The following is a 22774-nucleotide window of genomic DNA, read 5'->3' on the forward strand; positions in this document are numbered from 1 at the left end:
ACTCATATCGCGCCACCGAGTGGCGCGCTACGAGCTTGTAGTTCTGCTATTTTTTGAAAAATCGAAGAACGACTGACATTTTTATAGAATCTGATCTCAGGTCAGAATGTGGTTAATCAGACCAGTGTGTTTGTGTCCAGTGGAAACCTCGTATGAATCTTATCTCAGGTCAGAATGGGATATAGGCCATTGTGTTGTGTCGTGTCGTTTGTCTTGTCTTCCTGCTGCGTTCCTTCCTACCCCGGGGCTGGAGAGGACATTAGCTACACATACACTCTTTGAACGGAGAGTCTGTCTGGTGCATTAACCCATTCTGACCTGAGATCAGATTCATACGAGGTTTCCACTGGACACACACTGGTCTGATTAAAACCCATTCTGACCTGAGATCAGATTCTAAAAATGTCAGTCGTTCTTCGTTTTTTCAAAAAATAGCAGACCTACAAGCTCGTAGCGCGCCACTCGGTGGCGCGCTATGAGCTTGTAGATCTGCTATTTTTCAATAGCTAAAGCATATATAACATAATGCTAACACCAGAATGCATTAAGGGACCAGACACACGGTATGTCTTTTATTATATAAACAGTCGTGGAGACGACGAGCTGACCCAGTGATGCGATAATATAACACATTTATTTTAGACCCATGAGAACTGATTCTAAAAAAAAAATGTCTTCTAAATCCTGACAGTTTTCTGAAAAATAACAAAAAACTATGTTTCTATAATATCAGTGGTTCTCAAACTATTTAATGTCAAAGGGCCGCTGACCCTAATCTGACAATATGTTGCTCCAGGGACCCCCCCCCCCCCCCCCCCCACACACACACATATAGGGTTGGGTGACGATACGAATACATCATCAATCGCAAATATACGAATCCAATCGCCGAATATTTTTATTAGGCGATTTCTCGGGACGATTTAGCCCAATTAACATGTAAAGTGTGAGCAACATGTGAATCAATTTGGCCCAGCAAAGTAGTAACAGCGGCCGGGTGGAAATCACCTCCTCCCGTTATAATGTATGCTCCCACAGTCCCCGCACTCAGCAGCATCGGGCACCGGGGCACGGCACTTACGGCCTGGGAGCTGAGGAAGGCTGTAGCCTACATGTTGTTTAAGCTCCGGAGTCCAGACCCATGCAGTTTAATAATATACAGTCACAACAGAATGCACACTGCTGTCTCGTGTCTCATCACAATCCCAATGCCTCACCCGTGAAGTCGGGGGGGAAATAAAAAAACTGTCTACTAGTGTTAGTGTATAGGCTCTGGGATCATTCACACACACACACACACTGGTCTGATTAACCCTCTAAGACCTGGATTAATTTCTACTTGCAAAAAAAGAGATTTCAACCTTACTACTACTTTGTACTTCTAGGAATTAGGTAAAAAAAAAGATGTAAAAAAAAATTAAAATTTTTATATAATAATATAATACATTAATAATTTACATTTGGGGGATATCTTTCACAATAATGAATAAAACATGTTCTAGACATTCTAATGATCACAAAAAAACATATATTACAATTATTTTACCTACTTTTATTAGGGTAAAGGTCAAAAGTCATAGGTTAAAATCTGTTCAAAATTGCACAGATTCCAGACATTTTTTATTTGTGTGAATTTCAGCCTCTGTGGGGGGGGGGGGGTAATTATATGCAAATATCATGACCAATGGCATTTAAATGGCATTGCAATGAACATCACTGATGACGTTTAGGTGAAAAAAGAACAGAAAAAAAAAAAAAAATTAAGTAATTAATTAACCATGCTTCTGCTCTGTGATTGGTCGACAGAGGTGTGCGACGGCCCGCTGGTGTCCAATCTGCCGGCGTCGTCCTTCGGAAGCTCCTCCCAGTTGTCCAACAGCCACGGGCCGGGCTTCGCTAAACTCAACAGGAGAGAAGGTAAGTGTGTGTGTGTGTGTGTGTGTGTGTGTGTGTGTGTGTGTGTGTGTGTGTGTGTGTGTGTGTGTGTGTGTGTGTGTGTGTGTGTGTGTGTGTGTGTGTGTGTGTGTCCAATCATGTGCAGGTAGAGTTCGGTCTTATAGCTACTTCAGAGCGAAGTCTGTTGAGGTTGTTTGTTCCAATATGTGTTTATACATGAAACAATAGTCACAGTTAAATGTTTCTAACGATTGTACACGTTGTGTTTCCGTTCCGTCACACTGCTATAGTGGCAGGGAGACGCTGGCAGCGGGTGGAATGTTGTCTAATGGAGAGCGGCAGGTTGTCACACCACCTCTCCACTGTGATCCATCCACTCTGACACGCACTCTAATTCTAACTGGCACATTTAAATGGCCTGTTCTAACAGGACTGCCTCCCCGGCTACATTAGACCTGAGGTCTATATTTAAGTTAAAAACGTTTGCTGTGAAAGAATATGTATTCAAAGATTTGCACACATTTTCATGGTAAAAAATGTACAAGCTTGTATGCTATTTCTTTTGACACGGATGGTCTCAATGGGTTAAGGATATGAACCTGGACAACACACTCCCAGCTGTTCACTAAACCCACCTATAGACCTGAGGACGATTCTACTAATGCCTTCTAAATCCTGACAGTTTTCTGAAAAACCAATGGTTCTCAAACTATTTCAATAGCAGGTTTACAAGCTCCCAATGTGTCACAATGTGACACATGCTACTGTGTTCTCAGGGGCGGCCTTAGGAATCTGGAGGCCCGTTTCAAGACCAAATATGAGGCCCCCATATACCTATGACATCGTTATTTTGTTGATACAGCCGTATATTGATACGAATAGTTTGACTGTTCAATATCACACGCAGCCGTTACTCTTGACAATTAGCAACAACACCTTTCCTCATCCTGTCGTCCCTTCACAATGAAAGTGTCTACCCTTTACCCCCCAATGCCGCACATTTTACCATGTTATTTACATAAAATAGGTGTAACTTAACATTAACATTGTGGGAGAGAGCAAGGCAGTGAGTGAGTGAGCGAGAGAGAGAGAGAGAGAGAGAGAGAGAGGGCCAAGAGTGGCGGGGGTTGTCTGAGGGGACTTCAGTCCACTGTACACTCTTGCTTCGTGTCCCAGGTTAGCTTGGTGTGGAATGTGCTAATTTGTCCCCTATATTCAAAGTCTGATTTCCATTGATTGTTGGCTGTGTTTAGCATGTATATGGCTGTGGAGTTTTGGTACAAAATCAAATCAACTTGTCTAATATTTTGGCATGTTTAAAACTCCAGGAAAATCCGTGTTGAGGTTCTTAATCCACTGTTTTCCATTAAAACGTCTTTGTCCTACTGTCCAGTTGGGATTGTGTTGAAGTCCAGATACTTTTAGAGCTTCAATGCCATGTAATGTTGAACAATCCTTTTAGTTGTCTTTTTTGCATTGTTACTATTGTATCTGTGTTGTCGCATATTGTTTTACTCGTTTCTCCGACATATTGTAAGCCACATTTTTCACATGTGATTAAATATACACAGTTGCTGGTGCTGGCTGTTATCTGTTGTTTAATCTCCAACGTGCGTTTGTAGTTCTATTTTTAACTATTTGTTTGGGTTTGAAGTATTCTGGTCTCTGGCGTGCTGGTTCCTTTTAGCTTGCTGTGTACCAGATGAAATGGTAAATGGTGCATTTATATAGCGCCTTTATCCAAAGCGCTTTACATAGATTGTGCATTACATTCACCCATTCACACACACATTCATACACCGATTGCGGCGGAAGCCATGCAAGGCACCAACCAGCACATCGGGAGCAATTTGGGGTTCAGAGTCTTTGCCCAAGGACACTTTGACATGTAGACAGGAGGAGGAGGAGCCGGGATTCGAACCGCCGACCCATGGATCATTGGACGACCTGCTCTACCTCTTGAGCCACAGTCGCCCTTAAGAGTTTTGTTTTTTCTGTAGGCCGAGTTTCGCGATTATTATTTTTTTGGCAGAAGGAGAAGGAAATAAAAACTATTTTCAGGACTTTGTGTTTCCACCGCATTGTGTTGGACGGAACAATTGCCATTGTTTGATGCCTAGCTGAATGGTTAAAGAGCCTGCCTGGAGAGAAGGAGTCTCCTGAGGTTTGAATCTCAGTAAGAGATGCTGAGAGTGGCTCACCATCAGGTGGGATGAGATGTTGATCCATCATTTCTTGATCTTTCTGCTGTTCCTTCGTCTGGAATGTGGTCTCGGTTCTTATTGTTGTTGTCGTCTGTTGTCGTTGGTTGCCATGGCTGCCAGTTCCCACCTGATGTTGTGAGGGAGTTCTGATTGGTCCAGAGCGTACTGAATAACTTCTAGCTTACATAATGTCTTAAGACAAGGACTCAAGTCTAAGATGAACAGCTCATCAGAGATAATGTGATCTCCTTTTTCTCCTCCAAAGAGGATGATACGATCTCCCACAATGCAACAGCACATACCACTCATTGGACATGGTCCTTTCCCCTTGGGCTCAACCTTCTTCCAGGAGAAGGTCTCTGGACTGAATTTCCACACATCATTGATGTTCTGGTTACCGTTCCAGCCACCAAATATGTACAGTTCTCCATTGTAGGTAAATGCTGAATGAGACCTGCGTCCTTCTGGTAGAAGTTGTGCAGAAGGTGTGTCCAGCCAGGCGTTTGTCTCTATGTCAAACACTCTGATGGTGTTGTAGTGCTGACACCCCCAGCCTCCAAATACAAACATCTTTGTCCCAATGATGGTAGCAGAGTGACGGTGTGTAGCAGGAGGTGGAGTTCCTCTGGTGTTAATTAAAGTCCAGACCATTGTGCTGGTGTCCAGCTTGTACATGTCATTAGTTCTTCCAGTCGGCTTGGTGTATCCTCCATGGATAAACATGACCTTCTCCAACACACAGGCTGAGTGGTGGGACCTCTCCTCTGGAACAGTGCCAGAAACCATGCTGGGTTTGAACCATCTGTGGGCGTCGACATCAAAAGCATAAAGCACATTGCAGAAAGGATAGCCTCCCCAGATGTAGACGGTATCTTCAACCAACACAGCTGTGTGGCCAGAGCGCCTGGATGGAAACTCAAGGTGGCCGTCTCCTCTTCCTGGTTTCACTGGAGGTAACTTAATCCAGCATAAAGACACTGTGTTGAAGACATGGACATCCATCTGTTCCATGTTGGTCCCTCCATCACAGTAGCCTCCAAAGGAATACAGTTTGTTCTTTACTGCTACGGCAGCATGATGGACTCGCTTTGGTCCTACTGCATTGGAAACGGTCCAAGACAACATCACCCTGTCTGTCTGTCTGTCTGTCTGTCTGTCTGTCTGTCTGTCTGTCTGTCTGTCTGTCTGTCTGTCTGTCTGTCTGTCTGTCTGTCTGTCTGTCTGTCTGTCTGTCTGTCTGTCTGTCTGTCTGTCTGTCTGTCTGTCTGTCTGTCTGTCTGTCTGTCTGTCTGTCTGTATCTTCTCTCTCTCGACGTCTACAGTCATTTTCAACACGGTGCATCATCTTATATCTTCTGGTGTGACATCACACGAGACACAAACTGTTGCCATGCACGCCTTAACGACGCCAATTAGTGCAGCTGTTCTTCATCTGCACCCTTTGAACTCTATTGCTATATTTATTACTTCATTGCGGCTACCTTGGGGTCTATGGATCTATGGGTCTTCCACACATATAGCATAGTATAGTATGTATAGTTTATAATATAGTTTCATTATATAGATATTCCACTGTTACGTTATTAGCTTACGCATGTTTCATGATAAATGCTTTTTATGTGATGTATTCCCATGCTTTTTTGTTCTTGCTTAATGTAAATCACTCTGGATTAAGGCCGTCTGCTAAATGCGTGAATTGAAAATTGCTACAGTACAGCGTTCCCTAACACTGAGCTGTGTTGTATTTTGAGGCTGTGTGTGTGTGTGTGTGTGTGTGTGTGTGTGTGTGCGCACATGCGCGGAATGTGCTCAAGCTGACTGGCTGAGCACGGAATGTGATGTATGGTGATAACAGTGCCGCTCACGTCACGCGGGTCTGATATTTTTCTCCATATCGCTGTGTGAGAGACAGTCCACTGAGCAACTCAAAGTGAGGCTGAATGACAAGCATTTTGCATTCTGGCTCTTTGAGGGGAGCTAGCGCCCCCTATGGCCAGCTTGGTGTGTGTTCTCAGGGGCGGCCTTAGGAATCTGGAGGCCCGTTTCAAGACCAGACATGAGGCCCCCATATACCTATGACATCATTATTTTGTTGAGGCCCCCCTGAGGGTGGAGGCCCGTTTCAATTGAAACTGGTGAAACATACTTAAGGCCTCCTGTGTGTGTGTGTGTGTGTGTGTGTGTGTGTGTGTGTGTGTGTGTGTGTGTGTGTGTGTGTGTGTGTGTGTGTGTGTGTGTGTGTGTGTGTGTGTGTGTGTGTGTGTGTGTGTGTGTTGACGATTTTCAAATATGCAAACCTCCTCGAGGGGGGACAGAGCTTTGGCCTTTGCTGCCCCAACCCTGTGGAATGCCCTCCCTAAGGCACTCAGAGATGCCCCAACCCTGTGGAATGCCCTCCCTAAGGCACTCAGAGATGCCCCCCACCCTGTGGAATGCCCTCCCTAAGGCACTCAGAGATGCCCCCCACCCTGTGGAATGCCCTCCCTAAGGCACTCAGAGATGCCCCCCACCCTGTGGAATGCCCTCCCTAAGGCACTCAGAGATGCCCCCCACCCTGTGGAATGCCCTCCCTAAGGCACTCAGAGATGCCCCCCCACCCTTCAAACCTTCAAATCCATCCTCAAAACCCACCTCTTCAAAATTGCCTTCCCTAGCTAACCCTTTTCACTGTCTTTTAATGTTCTTTAGCTTTTAGTCTTATTTTGTATCTTTTTTCTATGAAAGTTGTTTTTAATTTGTTGTTACCTCTATAAAGCCCCCCCCCCCCCCCCCCCCCTACATGTAAAGCGTCTTTGGGTACTCAGAAAAGCGCTATATAAGTTTGAGATATTATTATTATTCAAATAGCAAAATTGCATTTAGGGGTTCATACAGAATGTTTTGTAATAATATTAATAATCTAAATCTAAAATGTAACTATAGTAACTGAACGAAAATACATTGCATGGATGCACCTGGGACGTATCCTCAGTGATGTATCCTGAGGTCATCACCTGGGACGTATCCTCAGTGATGTATCCTGAGGTCATCACCTGGGACGTATCCTCAGTGATGTATCCTGAGGTCATCACCTGGGACGTATCCTCAGTGATGTATCCTGAGGTCATCACCTGGGACGTATCCTCAGTGATGTATCCTGAGGTCATCACCTGGGACGTATCATCAGTGATGTATCCTGAGGTCATCACCTGGGACGTATCCTCAGTGATGTATCCTGAGGTCATCACCTGGGACGTATCCTCAGTGATGTATCCTTAGGTCATCACCTGGGACGTATCCTCAGTGATGTATCCTGAGGTCATCACCTGGGACGTATCCTCAGTGATGTATCCCAAGGTCATCACCTGGGACGTATCCTCAGTGATGTATCCTGAGGTCATCACCTGGGACGTATCCTCAGTTATGTATCCTGAGGTCATCACCTGGGACGTATCCTCAGTGATGTATCCTGAGGTCATCACCTGGGACGTATCCTCAGTGATGTATCCTGAGGTCATCACCTGGGACGTATCCTCAGTGATGTATCCTGAGGTCATCACCTGGGACGTATCCTCAGTGATGTATCCCAAGGTCATCACCTGGAACGTATCCTCAGTGATGTATCCTGAGGTCATCACCTGGGACGTATCCTCAGTGATGTATCCTGAGGTCATCACCTGGGACGTATCCTCAGTGATGTATCCTGAGATCATCACCTGGGACGTATCCTCAGTGATGTATCCTGAGGTCATCACCTGGGACGTATCCTCAGTGATGTATCCTGAGGTCATCACCTGGGACGTATCCTCAGTGATGTATCCTGAGGTCATCACCTGGGACGTATCCTCAGTGATGTATCCTGAGGTCATCACCTGGGACGTATCCTCAGTGATGTATCCTGAGGTCATCACCTGGGACGTATCCTCAGTGATGTATCCTGAGGTCATCACCTGGGACGTATCCTCAGTGATGTATCCTGAGGTCATCACCTGGGACGTATCCTCAGTGATGTATCCTGAGGTCCTGTTGGGTCTACCAACATCATACCCCTCACTCGGGTGACCCATGTGGGGTGATCAATTCATTTAAATTCAATTCAAAGGGCTTTATTGGCATGAGAAAACATACGTTTACATTGCCAAAGCAGAAAGAAAGCAGCAACTCACAAATCTTGCTGCTGTGTTTTGCACATTGTCGTACTTCGCCCAGCAGATATGGGAGTTTTTTGTCATTGGTCATGTTTTCAAAATCTCCGTGTGTGGTTGTAATCTGTGGGAAGTATATGTGTCTCTGATGTCTTGGTACAATGGACAGACAGTATGTGTCTCTGATGTCTTGGTACAGTGGACAGACAGTATGTGTCTCTGATGTCTTGGTACAGTGGACAGACAGTATGTGTCTCTGATGTCTTGGTACAGTGGACAGACAGTATGTGTCTCTGATGTCTTGGTACAGTGGACAGACGGTATGTGTCTCTGATGTCTTGGTACAGTGGACAGACAGTATGTGTCTCTGATGTCTTGGTACAGTGGACAGACAGTATGTGTCTCTGATGTCTTGGTACAGTGGACAGACAGTATGTGTCTCTGATGTCTTGGTACAGTGGACAGACAGTATGTGTCTCTGATGTCTTGGTACAGTGGACAGACAGTATGTGTCTCTGATGTCATGGTACAGTGGACAGACAGTATGTGTCTCTGATGTCTTGGTACAGTGGACACAGTATGTGTCTCTGATGTCTTGGTACAGTGGACAGACAGTATGTGTCTCTGATGTCTTGGTACAGTGGACAGACAGTATGTGTCTCTGATGTCTTGGTACAGTGGACAGACAGTATGTGTCTCTGATGTCTTGGTACAGTGGACAGACATTATGTGTCTCTGATGTCTTGGTACAGTGGACAGACAGTATGTGTCTCTGATGTCTTGGTACAGTGGACAGACAGTATGTGTCTCTGATGTCTTGGTACAGTGGACAGACAGTATGTGTCTCTGATGTCTTGGTACAGTGGACAGACAGTATGTGTCTCTGATGTCTTGGTACAGTGGACAGACAGTATGTGTCTCTGATGTCTTGGTACAGTGGACAGACAGTATGTGTCTCTGATGTCTTGGTACAGTGGACAGACAGTATGTGTCTTGGTACAATGGACAGACAGTATGTGACTCTGATGTCTTGGTACAGTGGACAGACAGTATGTGTCTCTGGTGTCTTGGTACAGTGGACAGACAGTATGTGTCTCTGATGTCTTGGTACAGTGGACAGACAGTATGTGTCTCTGATGTCTTGGTACAGTGGACAGACAGTATGTGTCTCTGATGTCTTGGTACAGTGGACAGACAGTATGTGTCTCTGATGTCTTGGTACAGTGGACAGACAGTATGTGTCTCTGATGTCTTGGTACAGTGGACAGACAGTATGTGTCTCTGATGTCTTGGTACAGTGGACAGACAGTATGTGTCTCTGGTGTCTTGGTACAATGGACAGACAGTATGTGTCTCTGATGTCTTGGTACAGTGGACAGACAGTATGTGTCTCTGGTGTCTTGGTACAGTGGACAGACAGTATGTGTCTCTGGTGTCTTGGTACAGTGGACAGACAGTATGTGTCTCTGGTGTCTTGGTACAGTGGACAGACAGTATGTGTCTCTGATGTCTTGGTACAGTGGACAGACAGTATGTGTCTCTGATGTCTTGGTACAGTGGACAGACAGTATGTGTCTCTGATGTCTTGGTACAGTGGACAGACAGTATGTGTCTCTGATGTCTTGGTACAGTGGACAGACAGTATGTGTCTCTGATGTCTTGGTACAGTGGACAGACAGTATGTGTCTCTGATGTCTTGGTACAGTGGACAGACAGTATGTGTCTCTGATGTCTTGGTACAGTGGACAGACAGTATGTGTCTCTGATGTCTTGGTACAGTGGACAGACAGTATGTGTCTCTGATGTCTTGGTACAGTGGACAGACAGTATGTGTCTCTGATGTCTTGGTACAGTGGACAGACAGTATGTGTCTCTGATGTCTTGGTACAGTGGACAGACAGTATGTGTCTCTGATGTCTTGGTACAGTGGACAGACAGTATGTGTCTCTGATGTCTTGGTACAGTGGACAGACAGTATGTGTCTCTGATGTCTTGGTACAGTGGACAGACAGTATGTGTCTCTGATGTCTTGGTACAGTGGACAGACAGTATGTGTCTCTGATGTCTTGGTACAGTGGACAGACAGTATGTGTCTCTGATGTCTTGGTACAGTGGACAGACAGTATGTGTCTCTGATGTCTTGGTACAGTGGACAGACAGTATGTGTCTCTGATGTCTTGGTACAGTGGACAGACAGTATGTGTCTCTGATGTCTTGGTACAGTGGACAGACAGTATGTGTCTCTGATGTCTTGGTACAGTGGACAGACAGTATGTGTCTCTGATGTCTTGGTACAGTGGACAGACAGTATGTGTCTCTGATGTCTTGGTACAGTGGACAGACAGTATGTGTCTCTGATGTCTTGGTACAGTGGACAGACAGTATGTGTCTCTGATGTCTTGGTACAGTGGACAGACAGTATGTGTCTCTGATGTCTTGGTACAGTGGACAGACAGTATGTGTCTCTGATGTCTTGGTACAGTGGACAGACAGTATGTGTCTCTGATGTCTTGGTACAGTGGACAGACAGTATGTGTCTCTGATGTCTTGGTACAGTGGACAGACAGTATGTGTCTCTGATGTCTTGGTACAGTGGACAGACAGTATGTGTCTCTGATGTCTTGGTACAGTGGACAGACAGTATGTGTCTCTGATGTCTTGGTACAGTGGACAGACAGTATGTGTCTCTGATGTCTTGGTACAGTGGACAGACAGTATGTGTCTCTGATGTCTTGGTACAGTGGACAGACAGTATGTGTCTCTGATGTCTTGGTACAGTGGACAGACAGTATGTGTCTCTGATGTCTTGGTACAGTGGACAGACAGTATGTGTCTCTGATATCTTGGTACAGTGGACAGAGGGGTAAGAAGTGTAGCTCGGTTTCCACTTCATTTAGTGTGCAGTGGGTGCATAGTCTGTCTCCTCTCGGGATACAGGTCTGCCTATGACGGCCTTTCTCCATCGCGAGACTGTGATCAAGTCCCGACTTACGTCCCAGTAGCTACCCTCGATCAGACCCTCTAGGCCCTAGAGGGTCTTACCCTAGAGTCTAGGGTAAGACCAGGGCCACACAATCCGTTGGAACCACCCCGGAACTATACTCTGCCGGGACTGGAAGGCACAACTATAAGGATAACCGGAAGGATATAACTAAAGTTATCAAATAAAATGTAGCACAAAGTAAACAGTGCTAGATGCACTTAGTTACGTAACTCACTCTCCACCAGTGCTCTGTTTCATTTATACCTCAGGCCCATTCTAAAATAATGTCTTCTATAGCCTATTATATATCCTGTTTTATATAACAGTTTTCTGAAAAACCCTATGTTTTTATGTGTCAGGTGGTGCTCAACCTTTTTCATGTCAAGGACCCCCAGAATTATCAGTAATTGGCCGCCGATCTGAAAATATGCAATTCCAGGGACCCTCCCCCCCCCCCCCCCCCCCCTAGAGGCAAAGATTTGAGTTAAAAACGTTCGCTCTGAAAGAATATATACAGTATATTCAAAGATTTGCGCCACATTTTGTTGATTTTTTCAAAAGTAGCAGATCTACAAGCTCGTGGCGCGGCATTCGGTGCCGAGCTATGAGCTTGTAGATCTGCTATTTTTTCAATAGCTATAAAGTATAACATAATGCTTATTAAAACACCAAAAGGGGTTACCGTCATGAATGGTTAAAGTGAGCAGAGAGATCCTCCGTGGTCCCTGAGTCTGTCTTTACCTCATTGACTACTGATAAAAAACAAAACGAAAAGATGAAAAAATTTAAATCCGATCCAACCCACTTTATTTACAAAGCACATTTAAACACAACAGAGTTGAAACAAATGGGAATTGTAGTCCAGGAAGGAAGGAAGTGAGCCCTGCATGCACTGTTTCATGGACGGCGGTATGGACGGATTACGGAAGCGGCTTTTATGTCTCGCTCAATAACACATCTTGGGCAGTGTTGTTTTTGGCAGCAAATTTCTATTTTAGTTTAGTCATAGTCTTTGGACTGAAACTTCATTTAGTTTTAGTCACATTTTAGTCACCTGGAATGTCTTAGTCAAGTGTTAGTCTAGTTTTAGTCGACTAAATGTCACAAGATTTTAGTCGACTAAATCTACAGTTGATTTAGTCGAATGTATTTTGGCGGGTCTTGATGCCGTCGTAATGAGTGTTTTTACACTTGCTGAAAATAGCCGATCTACAAGCTCACAACACTTGTGAGCTTGTAGATCAGCTATTTTCAGCATGCAACCAAGTTACTTATACTGGATCTCTTGTCCACTAGTCCCTTCCTAACATTTTAGTCTAGTTTTTATTTCTTGACGAAATTGTCAGTATATTTAGTCTTAGTTTTAGTCATCGTAGCTTAGTTTTCATTTAGTTTCCATTTGTTTTTGTCAGTGAAAAAAGGTAGTCGACGATCATTTTTCGTCTTAGTTTTAGTCGACGAAAACAACACTGATCCCGGGGACTATTTTCAACAACATTATCATCCTAAGGAGGTAGAATTATGATGCTTTGACGCTTCAAAGGTAACCGTGAACAACGGGCAGTCTGGTGAACGTTTCAAATATAATAGGCCCCACTGACGTTGTTATAGCTTGCATGGCCTTGGAATTTTGGCATTTGCCTGAGTGGCCCCTGAGTGGCCCCTGAGTGGCCCCTGGGTGGCCCCTGGGTGGCCCCTGGGTGGCCCCTGAGTGGCCCCTGGGTGGCCCCTGGGTGGCCCCTGGGTGGCCCCTGAGTGGCCCCTGGGTGGCCCCTGGGTGGCCCCTGGGTGGCCCCTGAGCCATCTTAAGTTGAGTTGCCCTGCTGTACTGTATAATGCTTTATGGAGCGTCACTCACACGCACCGCGAGGCGAGGATTAAAGAGCTCTGTGTGTGTGCGTGTGTGCGTGTGTGCGTGTGTGTGTGTGTGTGTGTGTGTGTGTGTGTGTGTGTGTGTGTGTGTGTGTGTGTGTGTGTGTGTGCGTGTGTGTGTGTGTGTGTGTGTGTGTGTGTGTGTGCGTTTGTGTTTGTGTCTGTGTCTGTGTCTGTGTCTGTGTCTGTGTGTGTGTGTGACTGGAGATGAGATGAGATGAGAGATGAATTACCCCATTCAGAACTCCTTTTGATGTTTTAAGCATTGTTATATACTTTAGCTATTGAACAAATAGTGGCGCAGATCTTTGAATATATATAATTTTTATTCTTTCAGAGTGAATGTTTCATGCTTCATGGTGTGTGTGGTCCCTGGAACCACATATTTTGAGATGGGGGGTCCGCGGCCAATGACATAATAATCTTGGGGGTCCTTGACATGAAATAGTTTGAGAACCACTGACATACAAACATGGGTTTTTCTTCTCCAGAAAGCTGTTATGATTTAGATTAGAAGACATTTGTAGAATCTGGCCTGGCGTCTAAATGGGTCAGTGCCCTCGCGGCAAGAATGACTCAGTATGTGATGACATTCACACTGCAGCCATGGGCTCGTCCTTAATCAGACCAGTGTGTGTGTCCAGTGGAAACCTCGTATGAATCTGATCTCAGGTCAGAATGGGGTTAATCAGACCAGTGTGTGTCCAGTGGAAACCTCGTATGAATCTGATCTCAGGTCAGAATGGGGTTAATCAGACCAGTGTGTGTCCAGTGGAAACCTCGTATGAATCTGATCTCAGGTCAGAATGGGATAATCAGACCAGTGTGTGTCCAGTGGAAACCTCGTATGAATCTGATCTCAGGTCAGAATGGGGTTAATCAGACCAGTGTGTGTCCAGTGGAAACCTCGTATGAATCTGATCTCAGGTCAGAATGGGGTTAATCAGACCAGTGTGTGTCCAGTGGAAACCTCGTATGAATCTGATCTCAGGTCAGAATGGGGTTAATCAGACCAGTGTGTGTCCAGTGGAAACCTCGTATGAATCTGATCTCAGGTCAGAATGGGGTTAATCAGACCAGTGTGTGTCCAGTGGAAACCTCGTATGAATCTGATCTCAGGTCAGAATGGGTTCATCAGACCAGTGTGTGTCCCAGTGGAAACCTCGTATGAATCTGATCTCAGGTCAGAATGGGTTCATCAGACCAGTGTGTGTCCAGTGGAAACCTCGTATGAATCTGATCTCAGGTCAGAATGGGGTTAATCAGACCAGTGTGTGTCCAGTGGAAACCTCGTATGAATCTGATCTCAGGTCAGAATGGGGTTAATCAGACCAGTGTGTGTCCAGTGGAAACCTCGTATGAATCTGATCTCAGGTCAGAATGGGGTTAATCAGACCAGTGTGTGTCCAGTGGAAACCTCGTATGAATCTGATCTCAGGTCAGAATGGGGTTAATCAGACCAGTGTGTGTCCAGTGGAAACCTCGTATGAATCTGATCTCAGGTCAGAATGGGTTAATCAGACCAGTGTGTGTCCAGTGGAAACCTCGTATGAATCTGATCTCAGGTCAGAATGGGGTTAATCAGACCAGTGTGTGTCCAGTGGAAACCTCGTATGAATCTGATCTCAGGTCAGAATGGGTTAATCAGACCAGTGTGTGTCCAGTGGAAACCTCGTATGAATCTGATCTCAGGTCAGAATGGGGTTAATCAGACCAGTGTGTGTCCAGTGGAAACCTCGTATGAATCTGATCTCAGGTCAGAATGAGGTTAATCAGACCAGTGTGTGTCCAGTGGAAACCTCGTATGAATCTGATCTCAGGTCAGAATGAGGTTAATCAGACCAGTGTGTGTCCAGTGGAAACCTCGTATGAATCTGATATCAGGTCAGAATGGGGTTAATCAGACCAGTGTGTGTCCAGTGGAAACCTCGTATGAATCTGATCTCAGGTCAGAATGGGTTAATCAGACCAGTGTGTGTCCAGTGGAAACCTCGTGTGAATCTGATCTCAGGTCAGAATGGGGTTAATCAGACCAGTGTGTGTCCAGTGGAAACCTCGTGTGAATCTGATCTCAGGTCAGAATGGGTTAACTTCCTATATTTTAGTTTTGCATCCTTCCTTCCTTCCTTCCTTCCTTCCTTCCTTCCTTCCTTCCTTCCTTCTCACCTCCTACCATCCCTTTTTATCTGCGTTCTTATTGCGAATGCACTGAGCACTAACTATGACGCAAATTACAGCTTTTCACCAGAGGAGAAAAAACGTATATTTTTTTCAAAATGAGTTAATAGCACAGGCAGAATCTTCACATACTAGAGACTTGGACCTTTTCTCACTCTTTATTCTTCTTTTCTCTCCAATCTGCCGTCCTTTCATCTCATGCCATCTCGCTCCCTCTCTGTATCTTTCTCTTAATGTCCCTTTTGTAGTCCTTAAAGTTCCAAACATTGTGCCCAGGAGAGAGAGAGAGAGGAGAGAGAGAGAGAGAGAGAGAGAGAGATAGTCAGTCCATCTGCGAGCCAAATGTTAATAGCCAACTTCGACCTTTTTAAATGGTTTCTTGTCATTCAGCAGGTCACCCCCCAAAGACAGGGAAACGGGCTCTGAATGTGACGTGTCACCTCCTCTGTAATTGCTTTCTGAGAGATCACAGTGGAAAGTGGACTTGTATGCACTATGCACTTTAATTGGCCCGAAGCTGCTATAGTTTGAATGAACCGTCTGAAAGCCGACCTGCTAATCCGGTATTTATTGACCCAGGTTTTTGTGTCATTCTGTGTAGCTTGTCTGGCCGCCAGGATTAATTAATCTATATCTATCGCGCATTGCCAAGTTTTTATCGCGTGCAACCCTTATTTTGAAGAGGCAAATATCCGTAACCGGATGTTACAATGACAAAATGCTGTGTGTGTGTGTGTGTGTGTGTGTGTGTGTGTGTGTGTGTGTGTGTGTGTGTGTGTGTGTGTGTGTGTGTGTGTGTGTGTGTGTGTGTGTGGTGTCTTGACCGGTTGTTGTTCTCTTGGTCGGTAGAGGAAAAAACCCGACCGCGAGTATCACAGCGCCTCCTGCTGTCGACCGCTGAAAACCCTTTGTTTTCACCAGAAACGACAATAATCAGACCAGTGTGTGTCCAGTGGAAACCTCGTATGAATCTGATCTCAGGTCAGAATGGGATAATCAGACCAGTGTGTGTCCAGTGGAAACCTCGTATGAATCTGATCGCAGGTCAGAATGGGTTAATCAGACCAGTGTGTGTCCAGTGGAAACCTCGTATGAATCTGATCTCAGGTCAGAATGGGATAATCAGACCAGTGTGTGTCCAGTGGAAACCTCGTATGAATCTGATCGCAGGTCAGAATGGGTTAATCAGACCAGTGTGTGTCCAGTGGAAACCTCGTATGAATCTGATCTCAGGTCAGAATGGGATAATCAGACCAGTGTGTGTCCAGTGGAAACCTCGTATGAATCTGATCTCAGGTCAGAATGGGTTCATTGTTTTACCTTTCATGCCGGACCGGATGCGCCCCCTAGTGTCTCACATTATACACCTCTGTGTCTCATATAGGACCGGATGTGCCCAGCAGACAGACAGGCAGGCAGACAGACAGACAGACAGACAGACGTGGTTGATGTAAACCAAAGTGACAGCCATGGCAGAACCCATTCCCTGTGACCATCACACGTCAACTCACTTTTATTTCAATGATGTCTGACATGGTAGTGGACAGACAGACAGACAGACAGACAGACAGACAGACAGGCAGACAGGCTGCCCATTCAGTAGTGGGCAGACTGTGCTGACCGCAGGAGATAACACTTTGACTTAAGAAAGGAAAGAGGCCACACAGCTCGTAGTCACCATGCCATGAACTTCATTTCTCCAACGTTTCGACAAACCTTCTTCAGGGTCATATCTAAAAATAAAAATAAACATTTTATCAGTGGATGGAAATGGGGGAAAAATGTGCTTTCTCTCTCTCTCTCTCTCTCTCTCTCTCTCTCTCTCTCTCTATGTCTGTCTGTGTTCCACTGGGTTGTATAATATTTTGCACCCCGTCCCCTAGGCTCCCTCCAGAGTCTAACTCCTATAATTAGAAGGGCAACAAAAGGTCTCTGCCCTCTGCCTCCGTGCCGTTAGGGCGTCACGTACGTCTGCTTGTAGATCGGCTATTTTCAGCAAGTGTAAAAACACTCATTATGACGGCATCAAGACCCGCCAAAATACATTTTAGTCGACTAAATCAACTGTAGATTTAGTCGACTAAAATCTTATGACATTTAGTCAACTAAAACTAAACTAACACTAAGACATTTCCAGGTGACTAAAATGTGACTAAAACGAAATGAAGTTTCAGTCCAAAGACTATGACTAAACTAAAATAGAAATTTGCTGCCAAAAACAACAGTGCTTGCCAAGAACACATTAGCCTTGGCGTCGTCGTGCTGCTGCCAGCTGCACCTCCTTCTCCCCACAGACCTGTTCTTTTTATGGCATAGGGAAGCCTCTCCCGGCCGGAGCAACCGGGAGAAGGTATAGACACAGCTGCAGGACATAATAATAATAATAATAATAATAATAATAATAAACTTTATTTATAGAGCACCTTTCATGACACGAGTGCAGCGCAAAGTGCTTTACAAGACAACAAAGTATAAAAAATATCAATATATATAAATATCAAACAGCATAATAATCAAGGCATAATCAGTACAAAGAATGCAAAAAACACCAAACGACATAAAGAAAATCCATATAAAGACAAAGAAATAGGTAAAAACAGTGAGATTAAAATCAAAGGATTCAGCCAAATGCTAAAATAAAAAAGTGTGTCTTAAGCTGAGTCTTAAAAACATCTAGGGAGGGTGCCAGTCTAAGGTGGATTGGAAGTTTATTCCAAACCGTCGGCCCGTGGAAAGAAAACGCTGCTTCGCCGTATTTTTTCAATTTGTTTGTGGCTTTTCAAGCAGGCCAGCAGTGGCGGACCAAAGGAGGTGGTTTGGGACATACCTGGGTAAGCAGTCCTGAAGATAGGCGGGGGCGAGGCCATTTAATGCTTTGTACACAAGTGAAAAGAATGAGACTAATTCATCAGAGGGACAGAGATTAGCCTCATGGGTAGCATTCCATTTGGCGTTCATGATCCGGTCGGGTACGGATGGTAACTTCTGTCAATGATTTGTTGTAGCCAGGTGATTTGTCACCTTATAGCAGGAAACCAGTCCACAATACAAGGCAGAATAGAGAGTATTATGAATGTTTACATGACGTAAAATTTACCATCAGCTTCCAGACCGGTTTCACACGGCGATTTTGGAAGGTGGAAAAGCCTGGTGACGCGAGGTTAGACAGAGATAGAGAGGGGTGTGTGTGTGTGTGTGTGTGTGTGTGTGTGTGTGTGTGTGTGTGTGTGTGTGTGTGTGTGTGTGTGTGTGTGTGTGTGTGTGTGTGTGTGCCTTAACCCATTCTGGGCGGGATCCCGTTTTGGTGTTAGCATCATGTTATGCTTTAGCTATTGAAAAAAAGCAGACGTACAAGCTCATAGCGCGCCACCGAGTGGCGCGCTACGAGCTTGTAGGTCTGCTATTTTTTTTAAACTGTCAGGATTTAAGACATTTTTTTAAATCTGATCTCAGGTCAAAATGCATTAAAGAACCACCATTCATCTGTGCGTTAGAATCTGATCTCAGGTCAGAATGGGTTAACTCATTCAGGGGCGGCCTTAGGAATCTGGAGGCCCGTTTCAAGACCAAATATGAGGCCCCCATATACCTATGACATCATTATTTTGTTGATACAGCCGTATATTGATACGAATAGTTTGACTGTTCAATATCACACGCAGCCGTTACTCTTGACAATTAGCAACAACACCTTTCCTCATCCTGTAGTCCCTTCACAATTAAAGTGTCTCCCCTTTACCTCCCAATGCTGCACATTTTACCATGTTATTTACATAGAATAGGTGTAACTTTACTAACATTAACATTGTGGGAGAGAGCAAGGCAGTGAGTGAGCGAGAGAGAGAGAGGGCCAAGAGTGGTGGCGGTTGACTGAGGGGACTTCAGTGCACTGTACACTCTTGCTTCGTGTCCCAGGTTACCTTGGTGTGGAATGTGCTAATTTGTCCCCTATATTCAAAGTCAATTTGGGGTTCAGTGTCTTGCCCAAGGACACTTCGACATGTAGACAGGAGGAGCCGGGATTCGAACCGCCGACCCATGGATCATTGGACGACCTGCTCTACCTCTTGAGCCACAGTCGCCCTTAAGAGTTTTGTTTTTTCTGTAGGCCGAGTTTCGCGATAATTTTTTTGGCAGAAGGAGAAGGAAAAAAAAACTAACAATACCAATAAAGGAACAAGTCCTTTCAGGACTTTGTGTTTCCACCGCATTGTGTTGGACGGAACAATTGTCATTGTTTGATGCCTAGCTGAATGGTTAGAGAGCCTGTCTGGAGAGAAGGAGTCTCCTGAGGTTTGAATCTCAGTAAGTGATTCTGAGAGGTGGCTCACCATCAGGTGGGATGAGATGTTGATCCATCATTTCTTGATCTTTCTGCTGTTCCTTCGTCTGGAATGTGGTCTCTGTTGTTGTTGTTGTTGTCGTCTGTTGTCGTTGGTTGCCATGGCTGCCAGTTCCCACCTGATGTTGTGTGGGAGTTCTGATTGGTCCAGAGCGTACTGAATAACTTCTAGCTTGCATAACGTCTTAAGACAAGGACTCAAGTCTAAGATGAACAGCTCATCAGAGATAATGTGATCTCCTTTCCTTCCTCCAAAGAGGATGATACGATCTCCCACAATGCAACAGCACATACCACGCATTGGACCTGGTCCTTTCCCCTTGGGCTCAACCTTCTTCCAGGAGAAGGTCTCTGGACTGAATTTCCACACATCGTTTAGGTTCTTGTTACCGTTCCAGCCACCAAATATGTACAGCTCTCCATTGTAGGTAAAGGCTGAATGAGACCAGCGTCCTTCTGGTAGAAGTTGTGCAGAAGGTGTGTTCAGCCATACGCTGGTCTCTGTGTCAAACACTCTGATGGTGTTGTAGACCCCCCGGTCTCCCCCCCCGAATACAAACATCTTGGTACCAATGATGGTAGCAGAGTGAGCTGATGAAGCAGGAGGTGGAGTTCCTCTGGTGTTAATTAATGTCCAGACCATTGTGCTGGTGTCCAACTTGTACATGTCATTAGTGCTTCCAGTCAGCTTGGTGTCTCCTCCATGGATAAACATGACCTTCCCCAACACACAGGCTGAGTGGGAGCACCTCCCCTCTGGAACAGTCCCAGAAACCCTGGGTTGGAACCATCTGTGGGCGTCAACATCAAATGCATAAAGCACATTGTAATACTGCCCTTCCCAGAACCCTCCCCAGATGTAGACTGTATCTTCCACCAACACAGCTGTGTGGCCCCGGCGCCTGGATGGAACCTCAAGGTGACCGTCTCCTCTTCCTGGTTTCACTGGAGGTAACTTCTTCCAGCATAAAGACACTGTGTTGAAGACATGGACATCCATCTGTCCCTGCATGTTGTTGAAGGTCCCTCCACCACCGTAGCCTCCAAAGGAATACAGTTTGTTCCTCACTGCTACAGCAGCATGATAGACTCGCTTTGGTCCTCCTGCTTTGGAAACGGTCCAAGACAACATCGCTCTGTCTGTCTGTCTGTCTGTCTGTCTGTCTCTGTCTCTGTCTCTGTCTCTGTCTCTGTCTCTCTCTCTGTCTCTGTCTCTCTCTCTCTCTCTCTCTCTCTCTCTCTCTCTCTCTCTCTCTCTCTCTCTCTCTCTCTCTCTCTCTCTCCCTCGACGTCTACAGTAATTTTCAACACGGTGCATCATCTTATATCTTCTGGTGTGAAATCACACGCAACACAAACTGTTGCCATGCACGCCTTAACGACGCCAATTAGTGCAGCTGTTCTTCATCTGCACCCTTTGAACTCTATTGCTATATTTATTACTTCATTGCGGCTACGTTGGGGTCTGGATCTATGGGTCTTCCACACGTATAGCATAGTATAGTATATATGTATAGTTTATAATATAGTTTCATTATATAGATATTCCACTGTTACGTTCTTAGCTTACGCATGTTTCATGATAAATGCTTTTTATGTGATGTATTCCCATGCTTTTTGTTCTTGCTTAATGTAAGTCACTCTGGATTAAGAGCGTCTGCTAAATGCCTAAATTGTAAATTGCTACAGCGTTCCCTAACACTGAGCTGTGTTGTATTTTGAGGTGTGTGTGTGTGTGTGTGTGTGTGTGTGTGTGTGTGTGTGTGTGTGTGTGTGTGTGTGTGTGTGTGTGTGTGTGTGTGTGTGTGTGTGTGTGTGTGTGTGTGTGTGTGTGCGTGCGTGCGTGCGTGCGTGCGTGCGTGCGTGCGCACGTGCACGGAATGTGCTCAAGCTGACTGGCTGAGCACGGAATGTGATGTATGGTGATAACAGTGCCGCTCACGTCACGCGGGTGTGATATTTTTCTCCATATCGCTGTGTGAGAGACAGTCCACTGAGCAACTCAAAGTGAGGCTGAATGACAAGCATTTTGCATTCTGGCTCTTTGAGGGGAGCTAGCGCCCACTATGGCCAGCTGGGTGTGTTTGTGTGTTCTCAGGGGCGGCCTTAGGAATCTGGAGGCCTGTTTCAAGACCAAATATGAGGCCCCCATACCATTATGTTGTTGAGGCCCCCCTGAGGGTGGAGGCCCGTTTCAATTGAAACTGGTGAAACATACTTAAGGCCTCCTATGAACTCATTGACTCCGCCACACTGTGGCTCCCCCCTGTGGCAGCAGGATGCACGGAATTCACCCCAAATGAATAAATCACCCCTTAAAGGGACACTTCACCCTTTTTGCAAAACAATATATGTTAATGACGTTTAGAAGCTTTAGAACACTTTCCTGGGGGTCTTTATGTGTGTAATATGTGGTTTTAGTTATTTTAGATTGTAGCAGTGAGCCTGTTGTCATGATGTCATGGACACTGGTCTCACTTCCTTCCTGGACTACATGTGGTCTCAGTAAGACAGCCCTCCCCCTCTCCACAAGGAGGAGCAGTGCACCAAAGAATTATGGGAATTGTAGTCCAGGAAGGTAGTGAGACCAGTGTCCATGACATCAGAGACACTGGGCTCACTGCTACAATATAAAATATCTAAAACCACATATTACACACATAAAGACCCCCTGGAAAATGTTCTAAAGCTTCTTAACATCATTAACATATATTTTTTTTGGGGTGAAGTGTCCCTTTAACATTCTCACGACTGAAGTAATCCCACCTACTGTACCACTCAAGCTGAATTCACGTCAACGTTTTTTTTCCTGTGATGTTGTTACAACTCTTCCTCCCCGTGGGAAGAGTGGCAGAGGTCATTATGACCAAAAACACGAGATGGTACAATTCATATTTAGAGTGGAACGTTATGAGAGTTTCACGGGGCAAAGCCTTAGAGTATATATGAATAGAGATGACATCCGAGTTCTCCTCCCATCCACTTGCATTAAGTTGTAGTTCTCCTTCCATCCACTTGCATTAAGTTGTAGTTCTCCTCCCATCCACTTGCATTAAGTTGTAGTTCTCCTTCCATCCACTTGCATTAAGTTGTAGTTCTCCTCCCATCCACTTGCATTAAGTTGTAGTTCTCCTTCCATCCACTTGCATTAAGTTGTAGTTCTCCTACCATCCAC

General features: G+C 45.2%; 1 pseudogene across 1 annotated transcript in view; it reads left to right on the top strand.

Moving 5' to 3' along the window:
• The first annotated feature begins 1778 nt into the window (after positions 1-1778).
• Positions 1779-22774, top strand: part of LOC310870659 (contactin-associated protein-like 4) — a 169069-nt pseudogene continuing 148073 nt past the window's right edge. Inside the window, exon 1 of the transcript in view lies at positions 1779-1917. The product of the transcript in view is annotated as a contactin-associated protein-like 4 (transcript). The remainder of the gene's footprint in view (positions 1918-22774) is intronic.

The sequence above is a fragment of the Protomyctophum parallelum genome (genome assembly GCF_964188405.1).
Source record: "Protomyctophum parallelum genome assembly, chromosome: 14".
Lineage (NCBI taxonomy): Eukaryota > Metazoa > Chordata > Actinopteri > Myctophiformes > Myctophidae > Protomyctophum > Protomyctophum parallelum.